At 31.9% G+C, this 22,628-nt stretch overlaps 1 pseudogene; it reads right to left on the reverse strand.

The window, feature by feature from the left end:
• Positions 1-6,186: 6,186 nt before the first annotated feature.
• LOC145288469 (U2 spliceosomal RNA) lies at positions 6,187-6,282 on the reverse strand (annotated as a pseudogene).
• Between the last annotated feature and the right edge of the window lie 16,346 nt (positions 6,283-22,628).

Genomic DNA, 22,628 nt, shown 5'->3' on the forward strand with positions numbered 1-22,628 from the left:
ACTAAAATAATAACTTTGATACATTTGCTGGGCTGATTATTTCATTACACACACACTAATAAATTAACCTCCATTTCATCATTTTTCATAATTCTTGGGTATGTTACTAATTTCGTCAATCATTTTTCATAATTTATACCCACATTATCGCCCTCTCTTAATAAAATAATAACTTTGAAATATTGTCTGGACTTATTATTTTATTACAAACACACTAATGCATGAAATCACATTTAATCATTTTTCATAATTCTTGGATATGTTACTTATTTCGACAATCATTTTTTATAATTTTAACCCACATTTTCGCCCTTCCCTCTTTACTAAATAATAACTTTGATATATTGTCTAGACTGATTATTTCCTTACAAACACACCAATCAATTAAATCACATTTCGTCATTTTTCGTAATTATTGGATATCTTACTAATTTTGACAATATTTTTTTATAATTTAAACCATCCTCGTCGCCCTCTCTTACTAAAAAAAATACTTTGATATATTTTCTAGGCTGATTATTTCATAAAATACATAACTATCAATTAACTCACACTTCATCATTCTTTTTAATTCTTTGATATGTTGCACATTTCGACAATTATTTTTAATATTTTTAACCCACATTATCAACCGCCCACTACAAACATAATAACTTTGATATATTATCTGGGATGATTATTTTATTTCAAACACACCAAACAATTAACTCATATTTCGTCATTTGTTATAATCCTTGGATATGTCGACACTCATTTTTCATCATTTTAACCCACATCATCGCCCCACTTACTAAAATAATAACTTTAATATATTGTCTGGTCTGATTATTTCATTGCAAACACACTAATTCATTAAATGACATATTATCATTTTTCATAATTCTTGGATATGTTACTAATTTTGACAATTATTTTTCATAATTTAAACCATCCTTATCACCCTCTCTTACTTACATAATTACTTTGATATATTTCCTGTGCTGATTATTTTATTATAAACACACACCCGATTAACTCACATTTAATCTTTGTTCATAATTCTGGATATATTACTAATTTCGACAATAATTTTTATAATTAAAAACCCACATTATGCCTCTCCCTCCTACTTATATAATATATTTGATATATTGTCTGGGCGTATTATATCATTACAAACACACAAATCAAGTAACTCACATTTCATCATTTTTCATAATTCTTGGACATTTTACTAATTTCGACAATAATTTTCATAACTTTAACCCACTATGTCGCCCCCCCTTACTTAAATAATAACTTCGATATATTGCCTGGGCTGATTATTTCATTACAAACAAATAAATAAATGCTGGGTATTCTCATATGTTTCACCTATCTTATCCAATCCCAGGTGACGCCGCATATTCTGCTAATATATATCATTCACCTCTCTCATTCGATCCCGGGCGACGCTGGGTATTTTGCTACTATATGTTTTCCACCTATCTCATTCAATACTGGGCGACGCTTTTTGATAGTATATCTCATTCAATCCCATCTCATTCAATCCCTGGACTGACTTACAGTCCGCCACCCCACTGTTGAAAATATACATTCAATAAAATAATGTTTTAATCGTAAACTGTTTCAGCCATTTCCGGGACTGACTTTATATCCCCAACCCTCTGCTAAAAATATACATGAAATAATGTAATGTAATGTGTAATGTCTAAATAGAAAACTGTTTCAGCCATTTCCGGGACTGACTTTATATGTTGGAGACAGGACGGTCTGCAGTGTGATAGACGATCCCGTCCCCATGTATATAATGGTGGATATATTTAATGGTAGAGGAATTGAAAAGACAAAAGGTCGCATAATGAAGACGAAAATATACCGACGAAATATATCAACGAAACAAATGCAATTTATTTGCATAAACATACAGGAAAGAGTGATAGAAAGAATAAGAGTTCATTGAAAGATGAGTAACGTTACTTGCGGTTGACTGGCTAGTCAGGACGCGGCGGTGGCTCATGGCCCCACCGGAGCGGTGTTTGTCACATCTTGACTGGTCGAGCGTTCAGCGGAAAAGAGGAGGAAATATAGGGAACATGAAGTGACGTAGCTAGGTCGCTCTTCTGAGTTAAAGGGCGACAATCGAGTAAGGTTGAGAGTTTTCAACTCCCACAATACTCCCTTCCTAGTTAGCTGGAAGCTAGAGAAAAGAAAATTGGAGAAAAATATGCATATATATGTGTGCGTGTATGTGTGCGTGTGTGTCCACTGTATAGAGAACGAGTGAGATTTTTTTTATTTATTAAGTAGAAGGATGTAAAGATAGAGTTGCGACGTTAAAGGATATCAGGAAAAAAGGTGTGCAAACTTGTACAACTGTGGAATGTTCACAGGAATGATGTTATGAGTTTGAGTGTATGTATTGCGGTCATAGACTGTATTTCCACGGAGACTATGAATGGTGCGCAAGGGTTAGCACGATGGGTTGAAGTTGGTTCGCGTTGGTCGCCAATGTGTCGATTACACGCTTACGGTCACAAGTGGGTCTGTGAGGAAATTTGTCCGTCCGTAGAGAGTGGTGTCAACGTTGTTCAGGTGCTCGAGCGTACTCAGTGAGTCGGTACGGTCTGAACGTCCACGATGAGTGTATCAGTGTGCATGATGCAACTTACTCATGTTAGCTGGAGAACTTCGGTGAGGTGAGGTGAATCGTTGTGAAATCCAGGAGTGTACAGTGTTTAGTGAACATCTTTGTGTTGGTTGTCGCGTTTGTTGCTAAAAAAGGTTGATATCCTGTGAGGTGTTGCTGGAAAGGGTTGATATGCCGTGGAGAATCTTGATCCGCGTAACATGATGCTGGAGAGGCTTGTTGTCGCGTTTTCCTTTCCATAATTGTGGACAACTGGAGTTGAAATAGCGTGAGAGTTGCTATTTGAGTTTTGCAGTGGGCTTGTTGCCACACGTTCTCCATGATGAAATCGAAAGCTGAAATAATTTTTTTTATATTCGCACGTGGCAAAAAATATTTCGGTAAAGTGAAGAAGGTTTAAAGTTTTGATACGTAGCTAAAACGCGTGTGTGACGGAATGTTTTGAGACTTCATCGTCCACAGCAAAATCCATATATAAAACGCGTGCGGAGTAGTATGTTTGTTAGACTTCGTCATCCACAGCAAAATTCATACATAATTTCTGGCGTTGAAAATACGTGGAAAACACGTTTAAATTGCTATTGAAGTTGTTAGGAACCTCATTCGAATAACGAAGTAATTTTCGTTCGTTGTAGCAGTGGATGCATGTCGCTGGAGTTACGTCTGTGCTATAGTGTGACGTTCGTTCGTTGCAGGTGCTCGTTACATGTGCGTAATCATGTCTCTTCGTGCGAAGTGTTCCTCGGCTGAGGTAAACAAGAACTGGTCCTCGGAAAATAGTTTTGTTGAACAAACTGATTATTAAGAATGAAGGCAACAGGAAAATTTGACCTTTTAGGTTCTCGAGGTCATATTTTGCTTCGATTATGACGGAGAACAGAATAAAAAAGTTTGAGTTAAATGACGCGAAAAGAACGTCTAAGAATATTTCAGGGAGCGCGTTATATTCAGGACGTCATTAAAGTTATTTTCTTGATTGGATTATAACCGAAATGTGCATCGTTTGCGAGAAAAATCGAAATGCTCGTGAAAATAGTAGTCCGTTGGTATCGTCGAAATTTTAACAGACATCGTTGTTCAAAAATACGGTTGGTCATAAAAATGTGAAGAGAATAAAATGTCTATTTTTTTTATATGTGCGTGAATATAGATACAACTTATTGTTCTCTTTTTATTATTATTATTATTATTATTATTATTATTATTATTATTATTATTATTATTATTATTATTATTATTACTATTATTATTATCTAGGCTGCGACGAAAAATATTTTTTTTCAAGGTGATTTGTTTACATTTATCTGTCCACGAGTCGTAAGATAAAAGATAGCGGGCGATAGATAATTGACGCACGTGTGTTTAGATGTAAAGTTGAAAATGCAACGAAAAAGTTTTTTTTCCTTTTTTTTGGAAATTGTGTTTTTGTTTTTTTTGTTTTTTGTGGGGTATATATTTCGCTGATTATTTAACGATATAACGGTATGTTACATTTGCGACAGTGAGAACGTTTTAAAAATGTTTTTGGAACGTTGATTGTTAAACTTTTATGAGAATGTTCGTTAAGTTACCATTTTGAAAAAGATCACGTCGGCAGTCTACCAGATGTTGGAGATAGGACGGTCTGCAGTGTGATAGACGATCCCGTCCCCATGTGTGTAATGGTGGATGTATTTAATGGTAGAGGAATTGAAAAGACAAAAGGTCGCATAATGAAGACGAAAATATACCGTTATATATCAACGAAACAAATGCAATTTATTTGCATAAACATACAGGAAAGAGTGATAGAAAGAATAAGAGTTCATTGAAAGATGAGTAACGTTACTTGCGGTTGACTGGCTAGTCAGGACGCAGCGGTGGCTCATGGCCCCACCGGAGCGGTGTTTGTCACATCTTGACTGGTCGAGCGTTCAGCGGAAAAGAGGAGGAAATATAGGGAACAGGAAGTGACGTAGCTAGGTCGCTCTTCTGAGTTAAAGAGCGACAATCGAGTAAGGTTGAGAGTTTTCAACTCCCACAATATCTCCAACCCACTGCTAAAAATATACATAAAATAATGTAATGTCTAAATAGTAAACTGTTTCAGCCATTTCCGGGACCGACTTTATATTCATAACCCACTGCTAAAAAAATAAATGAAATAATATAATGTCTAAATAGTAAACTGTTTAAGCCATTTCCGGGATCGACTTTATATCCCCAACCCGCTGCTAAAAATATACATGAAATGATGTAATGTCTAAATCGTAAACTGTTTTAGCCATTTCCGGGACCAACGTTATATCCGAAACCCACTGCTAAAAATATACATAAAATAGTGTAATGTCTAAATTGTAAACTGTTTCAGCCATTTCTGGAACTGACTTTATATTCCAAACCCACTGCTAAAAATATACATGAAATAATGTAATGTCTAAATAGTAAACTGTTTCAGCCATTTCCGGGACTGACTTTATATCCCCAACCCACTGCTAAAAATATACATGAAATATGTTAATGTCTAAACAGTAAACTGTTTCGGCCATTTCCGGGACCGACTTTATATCCCAAACCCACTGTTAAAAATATACATGAAATAAAGTAATGTTTAAATCGTAAGCTATTTCAGCCATTTCCGGGACTGACTTATAATCCCCACTCCACTGTTGAAAATATATCTGAAATAAAGTAATGTATAAATCGTAAACTTTTTCAGCCAGTTCCGGGACTGACTTCTTATCTCCTATCCTACTGTTAAAAATATACATTAAATAAAGTAATGTCCAAGACGTGAATGGTTGCAGCCATTTCCGGAACCGACTTAATATTTTCCACCCCAATGTTAAAAATATACATTAAATAAAGCAATGTGTAATGCGTAAACGGGTTCACCCATTTTCGGGACTGATTTAATATCCCCCACCCCACTGTTAAAAATATACATGAAATAAAGTAATGTTTAAATCCTAAATAGTTTGAGTAATTTCCGGGACTGACTTCATATCCCGTAACTCACTGCTTAAAATATACTTGATATAAAGACATTTTTAAATCATTAACTGTTTCAGCAGCTTTTCGAAAGTAATACATAAAAACATTAACACGGTTAGGGATTAGGTAACCATTGCTTCAACATGTGAATGTCTGAGCGTACTATCAGTTTCAGCATTCCAGTGACTTAAATCCCCCTATTTTTTTGTCTTGGTTAATGGAGGAGAAATCCTTCATTACTGATACAATTCTTATTTTTGTTATTGACCAGAGATCCCCTTTGGGGAGCTGGTTTCCCCCTAAATTTTTAATCGACCTGATGTCCAATTCCGCCTTTGTGGGGAGGCAAGTAAACAACAAAAAAAAATAATCAGAACGGATATTTTTCAGGGCGTTTTATAATTAATCAGGAGTAACGCTTCCTGGGCATTTTGTAATTAAATCAGAAATAATTTTTTCCAGTTACTTTTTTAATATTAAAACTTTGTTACATTAAACATAGTACCTATTCACAATGCCTCCCTACGGGGCAGATTTAGACACCAGGGTCGTTTTTTACGTGGAGAAAAACTTGTCTTAGTCGTACAGGATTTCTTTCCACTGAGAGAAAAGAAATTGAAATGTTGCACCTGAAGACAGATACTACACTTTGATCTTAGCCAAAAGGCCAAGACAGACAAATCATTTTATTAGCTTTGCCTCAACAGCGACACAATTTTTTTTTTAAATAGTTGAATTTTCCTTTTAAGGGTGACAAGGTTTATTTGGATTCTACACTTTTTGGAATATTCCACTTTCCTTTTTGAGGGATGCACAGCTTGATAACGGACGGAGCGATAAGCGTAATAATATAATGATGATAATACATATATAGATAACTATTTATTTTATGTGAGAGAATTAATATAGATAACTATTTTATTTAATATAGATAACTCTTCATTTTATGTGAGAGAATTAATGTAGATAGCTCTTTATTTTATGTGAGAGAATTAATATAGATAACTATTTATTTTATGTGAGAGAATTAATATAGATAACTCTTTATTTTATGTGAGAGAATTAATATAGATAACTATTTTATGTGTGAGAATTAATATACATAACTCTTTATTTTATGTGAGAGAATTAATATAGATAACTATTTATTTTATGTGAGAGAATTAAAATAGATAACTCTTTATTTAATGTGAGAGAATAATATAAATAACTCTTTATTTTATGTGAGAGAATTAATATAGAAAACTCTTTAGTTTATGTGAGAGAATTAATATAGATAACTATTTCATGTGAGAGAATTAATATAGATAACTCTTTATTTTATGTGAGAGAATTAATATAGATAACTCTTTATTTTATGTGAGAGAATTAATATAGATAACTCGATGAATGTGAAAGTTATGTTAATAAGCAGATTTATATACAACAGATTAAATCTGAAAGAAAATGTACATGTGCAGCTTTTAAATAGAGAACTAAAGAGGGAAAGGGAGAGAAATAAAAGAGAACTATAAATAAAGAGAATGGGAGAAAGAGAATGTGTGAAACTGAGATTGTCCTAACACTTGATTCGATTATTGACACAGGTATTTTCAATTTTACGACAGAAACTTTCATTCCTATGTTCAATCTATAAATAGAAAAGTATTTTCGATTTTTTTTATGAAGCTCGCAGAAGTTTTTTGGTTTCGAAGTCTATTTTTCCTGTGATTTTCACTAATTTCGAATTTCTCCAACTCAGGGGGAAGTCAGTTTTACTTCTTTTTTTTAAGATCGATTCTAATTTAGTAATGGCTCGAGTCGAATTGGGTATGTTCAATATTTTCTTTTAAGGAATGCAAAGCAAAAAAGCATTTTCCATTAAAACGATACAAGACAGAAATGTTCTGAAAATATCTGACAAAAGTTTTTTTTAGAAAAAAGAGAGGAATCAAAGGAACATATATCTCTTGAGGTGTTGATTAATTTTGATGAGACGTTTCAGAACAACTGCCAACTTTTTCTCGACTGGTCTGAATCACGCACAACGAGAATAATAACTTCAAGACTGGCACTGATTCTATGATGAGACTTTACACAATAACGAGTAGAACGTCTCCTTAAAGCTGTGTTTTTCAACCACTTCAATTATTACACATTGTCTCTGATATTTTAAATATAAATTTAGTTTATTTACAAATAAAACGGACATTATATTTGACGATATTTCGAATGTCAGTTGGGTTTAATTTTCTTTATATTACCACGATTGACGCCATTTTTAAAAACGTTTCGCGTGATGTAGATTTTGTTCTTTCCAGAACTTACAAAACTGGTAACGATAAGATAAGGAAGGCAGTCTGAAAGATTTCAATCGATCGATATTGAAGTTTATCTATTTGCCTATCTTAAGCGTAATCTATATTATTTTATACTAACAGGACCCGTTAACCAGCGTTGCCCGGTATTAGTATGGCGTCCCACCCCAGCGCATAAAAACGAAAGTACTTCTGTTGTTGCTGTTGCTGTTATTGTTGAAGCTCAACCAGCAACCTCCTCATGTTTAAAAAGACTCTCAAAATGGACACCACCAACCTCCCTGACCGGCCTTCGGAATAAACACCAACCTTTGTGAGTGGGGGAATGGATCGTCATTTTAGCTATTTTTTACAACAGAAACAACAACAGCAGCAACAACAACTAAAAAACAACAGTACCAATAATAATAATAATAATAATAATAATAATAATAATAATAATAATAATAATAATAATAACTAGAATAACCTGTGAAAATTCCGCGGTAGTGGAACATTTTTAAAACACATAAATAAAATGAAAAAATAAAATAAAACCAATAATGACAAATTAAAAAAAAATTTTTTAGAGATTTGTTTAACCTTTTAAAGCTAAAAATAATTAATTTACAGAATTTTGATACTTTTTAATGAAAATTAAACACGTTGTTTTGTTTCCTGAATATTTTTATACAAATAAGAGATATAAATTCATTTTCATATTTTTTTAATTAAAAAAAAATACAATAAAAAACTTAGTCTCCTCTCAACCTGACTTCTTTTTTTAATTTTAAATAAAATAGCCAATTTGAAACCGTAAACAGACAGCCATGTCTTGTTTTCGAACATTCTTTGGAGAGAAAATGGTTATAATGATTTTAAACTGATGAAGAGCGACTATAAAGGGAGGTAATTCGTTTCTCGTTGTCTTTCATTGCTAAAATATTTGAAAGAAGAGTTACAACTAATCGAAAAGGGACAGAAAACGAAATCGACAAGACAAGCACCAGGTAACGATAGAAATACACGCATACTGATTCCAAAAATTACGGCACCACATGAAAAAAAAAGATGCATGAACGAAGCAGACGTACCAGAACGTGGTGGAACTACACTGATACAAAAAGACACCGAAAAGGGAACTGTCCCCAGTATTTACTGAGAGAAAAAAAAATTACCACCTTCTTATAATCATTAAGAAAGAAAATAGCCAGATGATTGCAGGTCAAATATGCAAGCCAATGTGTATTATTTCTTTTATAGTTACATTATCAATATAACTACAAAAGAAATTATTATTATTATTATTATTATTATTATTATTATTATTATTATTATTTGTACCCACTTGCAATTCTCACGCGGTCATCAGAGATTGCTCGGTGACAACAAGCGGTAGGTGTGTCCGAAACTTCGTGAAAAATATTGAATAATTCGACCCCTGTCTTTCCAAGCTTATAACTACTCGAAAAATGTAATTCAACCCCTAATTTTTTTTCAATTAAAGGGGCAAGGACCAAGGTTTCATTTAAAAAATACAAACAACGTGTTTTTTTTAAAAAAGGTTTTAAACTTCGGAATAAAAACACGTTGACTTGCATATTTAACTTGCAATAACTCTAGCTATTTTCAGATTGCCCAGATCAAGCAGATCTTCTCTGGCAAGAATCCAAATGCTTCATGCACTCATCTTATAGCAAAAATAAAATCTCATACAAGATGGATGTAAATTGTATGTGAGCGTGTATATAAATAAAATTATATAAATATCAGAAAAGTCCCTCTGTGAATGGATCTACATTATGACAACATTAATCACCTTGTCAGGATTTTTATGATTACTAATAGCTGTCTGCCCAGCATTGCCCGGTTGCAAAATATGCTTAAATATAATATTCATGCAGATTTCATATTTATTATTTCCCGAGCAACTCAAAGGCTGAGAAAAAGAGAAAGAGCAATACATGTTACTATACACAGATCAAATGATCCTGAACGATGTAAAGAAGTAGAAAACATGGCATGGATCAATGACAGGAAAGCATAGGATAGGATCCCTCAAATGTGGATAATAGAACGCTTGAGGATGTACTAAGTTCCAGATAAGAATATCAATCTGATTGAAAAAGCAATGAGAACATAGAGAGTTGACTTGATAGCCGAAGAATAATAAATAACTGAGAAAAAATATAAAGAGGTGTTTTCCAAGAAGATTCGCTATCACCATTACTTTTCACCATAACAATGACACCTTTTAACAAAATACTAAGAAAATGCTAGGCGAAATACAAGTTTACTAATACAGATAACGAATGAACCCTCTAATATATATGGACGCTCTGAAACTTTTCGGAAGAAATAAAAACTAACAAGAGAAGCTAATAAATGCAGCCTAAATTATAAGAAACGGAACACTGGAAGTAGCAGAAGGTATGGGACTACTCACCCAAGGGAAGGTAAGTACATTAGCCGAACATGCAACCTACAAATATTTGGAAGTTATAGAAGCAGATATTATCAAATCAATAGAAATGACAGAGAAAATCGGAAAAGAATGCCCAAAGAAAAACAAGAAACTCTTAGAAACTTAATTATATAGTAGAAACTTAATAAAAAGTATAAACACGTTGACAGTATCATTGGTATTATACTCTGGACCGTTTATATGTGAGACAAAAAAAGAACTGAGGCATCTCGACCAAGAAACATATAACCATACACAATGATTACACCTAAAGAATGGTGCTGACCGACTCTATACGAAAAAGAAAAACCGGAGTAAGAGGGCAAGTTGACAAAAAACGAATGGGAAAAGTACATAACACATAACACAGAAAGGCTAATCATGGCAGCAAGAGATATTGTAAAAATAAACAAGATAGAGCACAGAGGGGCAAGGTATAAGATGAAAAAAAGAAAAAATAGGGGAAAACAGCAACACGGACAATTCGTAAAGATGACAAAAATAAGATTTACGAAAAGATGTGGACATGGCAATGAAAAGGACACCTAAACAGAAAAAAACTGGATCACTAGTAACATCTGCAGAAGATAATTAGATTAGAACCAACTATATCAAAGCAAAGATCGACAAAACAGGAAAACTGCAAATGCAGACTCTGTAAATAAAGGGACGAAACGATAAACCATATAATAAGTGCATGTAGCAAACTAACTCCAAAAGAATATGAGAATAAAGATGCGAAAGACAGTACACTGGGAAGTATGCAAATAACTGCATCTTGAACACCCAGACAAATGGTACTAATAACAACAAGTAGCAGTACTTGAAAGCGTAAGCCATAAAATTCTATGGGCCCTGGGCGTACTAACAGGTAAACCAACCTAAACATGATGTTCTAATAGTTAACAAGAAGGAAAAGTCTGCTAGAGCTTCAATTCCTCTGTTCCAGCAGCTCGCGGGTGAATATCAATGTGACAGAAGTCGAAGCAAATACACAGAATTGGCCAGAAATCTGTACGGGATTTGGATGATAAAGAAAGTCAAAATAGCAGCAAGAATCGTAGGGAACAATCCCGAAAAAATCCTAAAAAAATAATAATGAGAGTAATTGAATCCAGAGAAATGGTGTAGAAGATAAAACAGATAGCAATAATGAAAACAGCTGTAATACTTAGAAAAAAAAGGCGTTGAATGCGGAGACCAAGCACGTGAGCTACAAACGCCAAGCGGTCACATCGAAACTGCAACAGAAATAAAACAAAAATAATAAAGGAACACCACATGAAAAAAAAAAAAAAACTGAAATCGTTAATTACCCCCATCCCCCTCCGAAAAATGTAGTTCCGGCATAAACTGACACCCCACAAAATAGTCGAGAAAAGTCGAGAGGGGTGGAGAGAAATTGGATGAGTGTAAAGAGGGCTGGGATTATTGAGGAGGCATTGCCATCTAAATTCACTCGATGATCATTAGTCATTGCCGGCGAGAAATCAACGGCAAGTACCAAATTCATTTGCAAATGTTATCGAAAAAAATGAAGAGTACTAGAAAGCTGGAACACGACTGCTTGTTTAGGTGTATCAGAATTTGTGTAGGAATTTTTGACACCCCTAACATGAAACTGCAAATAAAAAAAAGAAAAAACTCGTAATTTCTCTTTTAAAAGTGGGTTGTTTATTTTCTTAATGGATTAGACTTCCAAAATAAACTATTAAAGGTGTATAAAAAAAGTAATAGAAATATTATGTGTTTTATTAAAAAAAAACAGTAATGAAATTAATTGAATTTTACGAGTTCAGTATTTTTCAATTTTTAAACTTTAAAAATCTATCAAAATTTTTCTATTGATTCTATTTTTACGATATTTTCAAGGCCCATGTTTCATGCTCTTTCAAATAAACTGAATATAATATTTTAGACAAACGTTATTTTTAATTCACGCCCCCCTATTTTGAAATGTCTATTAAAAAGTAAATAATTAATTTAAGTGCCAAAGTTTTATATATCAAAAATTGAAGATAAAAGATCAATAAATAATATATTCTGATTTAAAACAAAAAAAAGAACAGTTTTTTGAAAATTTACCTGTAAAGTCCGAAGTTTAAAACCCTATTAAAAAAAAACCCACGTAGTTTGTATTTTTTTTAATGAAACCTTGGTCCTTGCCCTTTTAATTGAAAAAAAATTGAATTAAATTTGAATTACATTTTTCGAGTAGTTATAAGCTTGAAAAGACACGGGGTCGAATTAATTCACGTCCCCTATTTTAAAATGTCTATTAAAAAGTAAATAAATAATTTATGTGCCAAAGTTTTATATATCAAAAATTGAAGATAAAAGATCAATAAATAATATATTCTAACTTAAAACAAAATAAAAGAACAGATTTTTGGAAATTTACCTATAAATTCCGAAGTTTAAAACCTTTTTTTTTTAAAAAAACACGTTGTTTGTATCTTTTAAATGAAACCTTTGTCCTTGCCCCTTTAATTGAAAAAAAATTAGGGGTTGAATTAAATTTTTCGAGTAGTTATAAGCTTGAAAAGGCAGGGGTCGAATTATTCAATATTTTTCACGAAGTTTCTGACACACGCTTGTTGTCACCGAGCAATCTCTGATGACCGCGTGAGAATTGCAAGTGAGTACAAATAATAATAATAATAATAATAATAATAATAATAATAATAATAATAATAATATTGAAATCGTTGTCGGCCAATTTTTCATATCAGAGAAGTTCAAATTCCTCCTCTTGTAAAGTTTTTCGCCTGCAGATGGCTTCTCGGACCAATCTAGGCGTAGAATCTACGTGGACAGAGAAGGCAGGAAAAGATTGGCGGGAGACGGAGCTGTTCTGCTCATTTTCTGGCCTCTTCTTACCCAGACATGAATGTCAAATCCAGTGTTTTTCAAGGTAGTTTCGAGTTGGGTTTTGTATCGTTGTAAAGGGTGGCCGATTGGTGTTTTTCCTGCGGCTAGTTCTGAGTACAGTGTTTGTTGAGGAAGCCTATTCTCATCAATTCCGAGGACGCGCTCCAACTAACGGAGCCTGTGCCTTATTATGGTGGCCTGAATACTGCAGCTGTTTACTTTCACAAGGACGTTTGTGTTAGTTACGTATTCATACAGTTTGGTGCTCAGTATAGCTAAAAGTTATACAGACTCATTGTTAATATCGGTACAAGGAAAGTACTAATACAGCCAGCACTATCTTACAAAATATAAATATTTACATAAACGTCTCTCCTCTTGAACAAGTAGATCATTTTCCATATCCGGAAAGTATAATACCAGAAAAGTGTTAAATTAAGAATTAAATTTAACCCGAATTGGTTAATAAAAAAATAAAAAAATCTCTCAATTCAAACTAAACACTTGCTATACCACTCAAGTGTTAGGCATTCGCTTTAGTATAGGTATGAACCCTGGACTGTACTGGCGTGATCTCAATAAACTAGAAAAATTCCTCAAGCAAATATAGAAGAAAAATGATTATTTTAGCTATATAAGAAAGAATGTCTTAACAGATATGTTTAAGAAGTCTTTAATCACACAACGGTAATAGGTAGTGAAAACAAAAATTGCTGTATATTTTCAAACATTCTAAAATAATAAAAAAAAAACTACCAACGCAATGTGTTTTCTTCAATCGGTAAGTTGCAAAGAAATACATCTAAAATGAATAGAGATATTACTTTTGATTCAATGAATCAATAATTCAATCAAAATATATACATACTTATATATTTGTGTGTGTTGAGAGATAGACAGATGGATAGATTTTGATCTCCATGAGAGGACATAAAAATGTCGCAAATTTTTTTGTGTTGGCTTAATTTATAACCCGGCAAAATACTAAATAGTTTTCTGAACAAATCGATAATACGCATCTGGAGTTTGTACATTTATTATTAGGGCTATTACAAGAGAACATTTAATCATCATTTTGACTCTCGAGTATATTTCTGACACAGTTAGACACAGTTAATCAACCGAGAATCACATCACTCTATCTAAAAACATATAATATATTAACTTATATAAAAAATAGTGAAAAGAATATTCTCTTGCCATAGCCCTATTTATACTTCCTTTGCATACGTTTTTTGGATTTTGTTAAAGAATAAACCTGAGATTTTGTTAATAATTGCTTATTGAGTTCAGTTAATCTTGTTCACAGTAAAAGTTAGATTCGCACTCCAGGTCGGTTACAATGTCTCCCAAATGTATCAAAAAGAAATTCCTTTACATTTATTTAAAAATCGTATTGGTTCTTGTTCTGTATCAACATAATAGTGTACTTTATTACATGATTTAAGATGTAATGACAACATATACTTCACTTGCTAAATACAGCAAAGCATCTGCCATCTGATGGTCTTTAATGCGAGATCTCGTGTGGATTTACGTTTTGCATAAACCCTTTATTCCCATTCGCTTTGAAATGTTCACTATAAGACTCTTCATAAATAACAAGTCACATGTTGTTTTTATTATACCCAGATATCTAAAAGCAACATGATTTTCAGCGCGATGCTAAAAAGTGTCATTTTGTAAGAAATATATATTTTTACATGGTTTTACACCCCGACATATTGGCGCTTTTTAACAAAGTTAAACACGTTACTGACAGTGAACAGACTCAGCTGTTCGAAAATCTCGCCAAGTGAGATCTTTTGTGGCTGTGAAATTAAACAGATGCTGAATATAAAGTAGAAATAAAATGCATATAGACGAAAAAAATATAAAAACGTAAAACGCAAAAAAAAGGGACAAAGTCAATAAAAAGAAGTTGGAATATCTGAAAAGTTAAGAGAGTAATAGAAAAAATGCATAGAAAAGAAAATGGAAATTCTTTGGGGAGAAGGATTAAAAACAATACCTCATAAAGATTGCATTTATTGATAAACCATTCTCACAATTACATATGCGTATCTTGTGTTATATAATAAATGTCTTAAAATATAAAAGATTTAAAAAAAATTAAAAAGGTGTAATATTATAAAGCACATATATATATTTCTACATGCGTACATACAAATCTATATATATCTCTCTCTCTCTCTCTCTCTCTCTCTCTATATATATATATATATATATATATATATATATATAAAGCAGTAAGCTGAGAACGCTTGCACTCAGTAAGTGACCAGTAAATCCTGTTTTTAAAAGACAATTTGTATTAGTATAAAGAATGTCACAGATTTGTCGGCGAAAACGCTGTGAGAATAACATCGCCTATGAAAACAGTAGTTCGAATATAATAATACTAATTAAATGTTTTTAATCTGCTTAATTAATATACGAACATCTTGATTAATAGACTATTTTAAGTATCGAGCTTATTTTCATCTGAAAATTTTGAACTTTATTTTTACGAAAAAATATATATAAAATAAATAATCTAGCCCGAGAAAACCCTTCAATAGTTTAAGTTCCGCAATTTAAAGTGTTTCTAATATATATATATATATATATATATATATATATATATATATATATATATATATATATATATATATATATATATATATATATACTAGCAGAAGTACCCGTCGTTGACTGGGTTCAAAAACAGCCTACAGAAAATGGACTGTGATTGATGAAAGTATGATAGGTTATGAAAAGGAGGGGGTTGTAAAGAGATAGGATTTTATATTCGAAAATTTTACCCTAAGCAAAATATGATGAAAGTAAAGATAATTTTCGCGAAAATATATATTTTATATCAACTTTGTTTCCATTCGTAGCCAAGAGTGACCAACAAAATGATGTTTCCTTACAAAGAGAAAATGTTATATATATAATAATATAAATATATAAGAAATAAATGTTACCATAGTCAATAAAAGTTACTTTTATGGTAGAAAAGTTCATTGGTTTGTATTTTTAAGTAGTTTGTAAAAAATTTTTTTTTTTAATTCGCGAACCGATTTAAAAAAAATCCAAATGGCAGCGACTTTAAAATGGAGAGCCCCGTTTTCAATTTGAAGGGGGCACCTGAGAATTCTGTTTAAGAGAGTTTCGTCAACGTAAGGAATATTTATAAACATATTTTAATGTTTTCCGCTATTTTGTGTTTGAGTAATATTCGATTATGGCATGTGTAGTTAATATAAAAATTCATTTAAGTAGTTACCGCCTCAAATTTTGTTTTAATTTCGGTTCGCTGAAATTATTTCAAGTAAAGAGCATTAAAAACTATTTCAAAACAAAAAAAACATTAACTCAACTTTTATTGACTATGGTAACATTTATTTCTTGTATATTTATTTTTTCGGGTAGTCGTTTGTTGGCTTTTCTGCTAAACACTCTTACTAAATAATATCGACGAAATATCCAAAACCAAAGAAACAAAAACAGTTTTGAAAAATAATGAAGCTTTACTTACTTTCGTAAGATAACCCGAAACTTCAAAATGGGATATTAAAAAAGTAAACTCGTAATTACTTTAGTTATTTAAAGCAAAGCATCGATATGAATAGGAATAAGAAAAAAATGGCGCCCTTTCAGAGCAGAGAAGCTTCGTTTCAGTTTTACAGCATTGAACGATGTAGCATTTCGCCGTCAGATTCAGGGTGCTACTATTGTAATGTAAAGAACACGCAGAAAGGGTTGTAATCAACTGAATTCTTTCTAGTACGCTGACAAAAAAAGCTTAAACAGATATATAAATAAAAATAAAAAGTTTATGTAAATATTTTTAAAAAGACACGTAATCACGTGAGCAGGACTTTTTCCTTCTTTTGACACGATAACAAGTAACGTTTTTATATTTTATTATTTATCTATTTATCTATTTTCGAAAGAGTGCCACGTGCAAGTGAGGAAGGAAAAAAACAGTGTTATGCAAAATTTGTGTCGAGAATTGTCTAAAGTTCTGACTTTTTTTTTTACTTTTCACTTTAATAAGAACATGAATTTATGAGGTGAATTTATTCGACACAGTATGATTCAACTCCAAAAAATAAATAAATGCTAACGTGAATTAAGATTAAAGTTAAGGTGTTATTGTGAATCCTCACCCCTTTTTAAAAACCATTGTTAAACTTTGTGACATATTTACATTCTATGGAGGCCAGATGCGAACGAACACCCAATAATTTTATTATACCATATTTCTTCAAATTGAAACATAATTATCAAAGTATACTTACGCAAATAGATATGAAAAGTCTTTGTACAAGCTCATGCCATATTTCCATGGAGTACAGGCGCGAACGCAGACCCCACAATTTTATTATACCATCCCTATTTAAGTTGAAACATACTTATCAAAGTATTCTTATGTACATCTATATCAAAAACCCGTGTAAACGTTTTTTTAAATTTTTTATTTCCATACTTTGGAGGCCAGGCGCGAACGCAGACCCCACAATTTTTATGAACCACCGTTCTGCCAGATCAAACATACCCATTCCTGATCCTCGATACATCTTCTATCATTATATGTAATCAGTTTTTTAAAACAGTCAACCCTATATGAGCCTATACGTGACCAGACCCCCCCCCACACACACAGACGTCCAGCTTTATATTATAGATATATACTTTGTGGTAATTGCGCCAATCCGGGGGTAATTGCACGAACTAAAAAAAAGTGCTTTTTATATGCGTGGTCGCCAAAATAGCACTTTTAGCTAGTTGGCGCAATTACCCCGGACTTGGCGCAATTACCCTAAAGTACGGTTTATATATATATATATATATATATATATATATATATATATATATATATATATATATTGGTTAGAGTGTTTGAATTTGTATTAAAGAGATTCTGATTCCAGTGTCTTCATATTGCGACTGAGTTTGACAGTTACCTCCAAACTCTTAGTACGAAAGGCCTAGTACGTGGATAATGCATGAAACTTATACATCCGTGTATAATAATTAAATATTTATTATTGTGGTTATAAATAGTTATTAATAACTATTTATAACCACATTTTCATCTGAGCTGTTTAATAGAAATATTATAGGATGTTTAATCTAATTAAAATGCAAGTTTCTATTCATGTGATTTGTTGAATACTGTGAAAACAAAACCCTATGGTGTTCGCTTTAATTGCTATTAATAGAGTTTTTTTTTTGTCAAATAACAGTTTGAATTTATCTCATGTGTTAGAGTGTTCAACATTGATTAAAATTTGATGGGATTCGTCTCATACAACCTGTTGAATCACCTCATTAAATATTCTGTTAAGATAAAGGTTATACGCATGTTGATATTAATTACATATTTTTTAAATTAAATAATTATGTATATATTATTGTTTAAAATTATGTATATATTATTGTTTAATATTATAAAATGATACAATATGTTAAGTAACGTGAATTCTTCTTCTAAGTTACAATGAAGTAGAGGAATAATAGATCGAATAGTCATAATAAAAAGAAACGAATAAAATGCCATGAATAAAAGAAACAAAAAGAAAAATGTGAATTCATAGTGATTGAAATTGTGAAAATACGTTACTGATGAAATAAATATAACTATTTCATCCAATGGCAACAGCAAGGCTAAATCCACATGATAGCTGAAAGCATTTTATTAATTAGTTCATTCGATTAAAATCAAAATGCAACAAATTGAATGAATCTCGATTAAGATAAACTGATAAAATAAGCATAGATTGAAAAATTCAAAGAATAAAATTTTCATTGTCATTTCAATCTTTTCTTTCCTTTCTAACGTCAACTTATCTCTTGCACTTATCTCTTGCACTTTTTCGGTTGCACAGTCATCATATTTGTTGGAACTGCATCTAAAAATAAATAAATAAATAAATAAATAAATAACATACTTTTAATATCTTTGGCACGGAAATCGTCATCGAAAAATAAATAAACTATTTAAATCCTTTAATTTTGTAATTAGATTAGAGACAAGTTGAAGGTTTTAACCTTCCTGAAATCTTTAAATAATTGCCCGTCACTCCATATGGAAATCATCAATGTGATTGTAACTCCATAAATACGCAATATAATAACTTGGAAAAGATATGTAAATATGCGAGAAATATCAGATTTGTGACTCATAAAAACAAATTTACAAACGTGATTAATGAATTATATATGAGATGATGACACATTTTGGAATTTTTATGATGAGGTTTGCTAATCTAGATTATTTGCATTATTCGGACTAATGTTCTCATCTTGAATTTTACCTCTAGAACGTTTCGGCCGATGTAAACACTGATCCTCATCATCTATCTTATTAAACTCTAAAATATTTATGATGAAATCGGGAATCTGTACGGAATCAACGAGAAATCAACACATACAAAATGGCAACCTTATGCTAGGAAAATACAAAATATGCGGTCGCTACAAAACAGTAAATTAGAATATCAATTATTATCATTTTCCAATTTTTCTATTAAAGCGAATGAAATAAATGTTAAAAACAAATCTGTTATTTTTCCGTATGTAATGCAAAACATTTAAGTTTATTATTTTAATCTTGTAAAATTGATTTATTTATGTTATTTATTGTGTTCATCAATAAAAGGCTTACTTATAAAAATGCGTCCCTTAATTATATCTATCCTCTATTATATAAAGGGAAATATCTGTGTGTTTGTGTGTGCGTTTATATATACGCTAACATCGTTTTGAATAGGTTCGAACGTAGTACCGTAAGAAACAGCGGTTGCTCGGACACATAATAGCGAAAATTACAAAAATCATCAATTATTTCATGTAGAAATGTTGTTTTGTTTAAAGGAGGGGTCAGATAAAAACGTTGGTTTCGACGCTGTTTGTATATCGGTCGTATCGTTCGTTTGTTTTAAAAAGCTTGTTTTTTTTAATCTTTTGTTCCTTTGTTTTAAAAATTTGCACCGTAATAACGTCGATTTCGTAGTGGACTCATTGATAACGTGCTCGCTTACGGACATATTATGCGAGTACGCGCCCAGCACACGCCATTTTTTTTCCTTACAAAATTATGCGTTCGGTTTCGCTTCTGGTTAATGGCACCTAAGTCCCATTTTTATTAAGACCAGGCAACGCTTGGTGCTTCCCTCCGCTTGTCTAGTATGTACAGGTCCGTATGTTTGTGTATGTCTTTGTATGTCTGCTAAAAACTGTTGTCATCCGCATCAAACAGGCACGAACATAACATCTTTAAAAAGAGCGATCTCTCGGACACATAATATCGAAAAATGAGAAAAAATCGTCAACTAGTTAATGTAGAAATGTCGTTTTGTTTGAAAGGAGGTCAGGTCTTTTGTCTTAAAATGATAAATTTGCAGTAAATAACATCTGTGTTGTCGTGGTCGCATCAATAACCTGTTCGCTTACGAACTCAAGTTTTGCGAGTTCCCGCCCAGCACACGGCATCATTTTTTTTTTTTTTGCTTACAAACATTTGGTTTCGTTTTCGCTTCTGACTAATGGCAACCAAGTTCCGTTATTTTTATGACCGGGCAACGCCGGGCGTCTCACGCTAGTTATTTATATAAGTCTAGGTCACAAGTAGCTCACCGCATTAAAGATTTTATGTTCTTTTATGAGGATAAAATGAGAACAAGAGGGTATAGAAGATAATTTTAGATGTGTAAAACCAGAAGCCTCACCAGCTAGTTTATAAAAACAGTGATAAAGTGCGATAACTCTGTAGTTCCAAATGGGTCTTGCTAATGAATACAGTCGTAATGTTAATTTACTGATTGAAAAATTGTGACATCTTCACGTAAATTGCGGGCAAAGTATTGTTAGATTCTTAATGTAATTGCTTCACCCAGGTTTATAACCTTTGTAAAATCGTGCTATTGAATTTCACTTGAAATTGATTTCCAGAGTAATGTATGTTCGTTTATATTTAGATTATATCGTTCATTGGAAGAAATGCTGTTTTTATCTACAGAATACTGCGAATTAGTCAGCAACAAATACGTACATGTTAAAAACTCGATGAGAATTGAACCCTTGGCAACCTAAGAAATGTTTTGCCTCTTTGGTATAACTATCTTTGTCGGAATGGAGTATGTTAAATTTCAGTCTGGAGGAATATAAAGGTACGAAGGCGACTCGAGCACAACGGTTAATGTTTTTGACAGTTGAATGATGAGATTAATATCTTACATATTGCAGCAGGATAGCTCAAACACAAATTTGCTAAAATTGAGCTTCAAATAAATCATGTTCTCGTCCGTTGGGGAGCAACCCCATGTTATACGTTTACATACAAGCAGATCTTGGAAAGAAACTTTGCTAATGAAAGTTTCATTTATCTAGAGGTACACAAAGAAAGGAAAAAATGCTTTATGGTGGTTGAATCTACACATGAAGGTTTTGAAGGAGGAACCATAGATAAAGAATAGCCGAGCGCTTGCAATGGAATTAACTATAAAGTAAACAATATCACCAACTCTAAGAAAGAATCAGTCTTTTATTAAAGGCCGATATTACATTTATTTAAAAAATAGATTTTATATTCGGTTTTAAAATTTCTATTATTGAAATGATACAGATATTTTCAAAAATGTCTCTATTCTTTAATTGAGTGAACAAAAATGAAATCGCCGACACTTATCAGTCTCAATTAATAGTCTTTTTAGAAACAAATAAAGACCCTTTCGTTCCTCATATTTTTAGAACAAATGAATAACTTTTTGTTTCTTATATTCACAGCTGATGATGGAGAGTTGAATAATTAGGAGCTCTGATTATAGAGTAGAAGTTCGAGTTTCTATCCGGGTCTGAGGAACTTTTTCATCTGGACTAACTAAACAGCTGTAATACGGTGAAAAAGTCTAAAGACTATCTCTCTCGCTGTCTTTATATATATATATATATATACTTTCTATTATATATATATTTCCTATTATATATATATATATGTATATATATGTATATCTATATATATAAAGCAGTAGCGTTCGTGTGTGTGTGTGTGTCTGTCTGTCTGTACAACTCCCAATGACTAATGAAATATAAAGGCCAAATGTGTGTACACCTCTTCTGGTCAAGAAATATTAATGCCCATGTTAGGATACTTCTGTCAAAGGAGACATTATATATATATATATATATATATATATATATATATATATATATATATATATATATATATATATATATATATATATATATATATATATATATATATATAGCATTCTTCAAACCACATTTACATTATTGAGTTACGGTCATTAACATATCACATTAAATTAAATCTGCTTAAATAATTACTTCGATGACATTACTTATTCGACATAATAGCTTTGTTTCAACTGTACTAATTAAAAAAATATTTAGTTTATTTAAA

This window comes from Euprymna scolopes, chromosome 11, assembly GCF_053919585.1.
Source record: "Euprymna scolopes isolate OS-2025 chromosome 11, ASM5391958v1, whole genome shotgun sequence".
NCBI classification, from domain to species: domain Eukaryota; kingdom Metazoa; phylum Mollusca; class Cephalopoda; order Sepiida; family Sepiolidae; genus Euprymna; species Euprymna scolopes.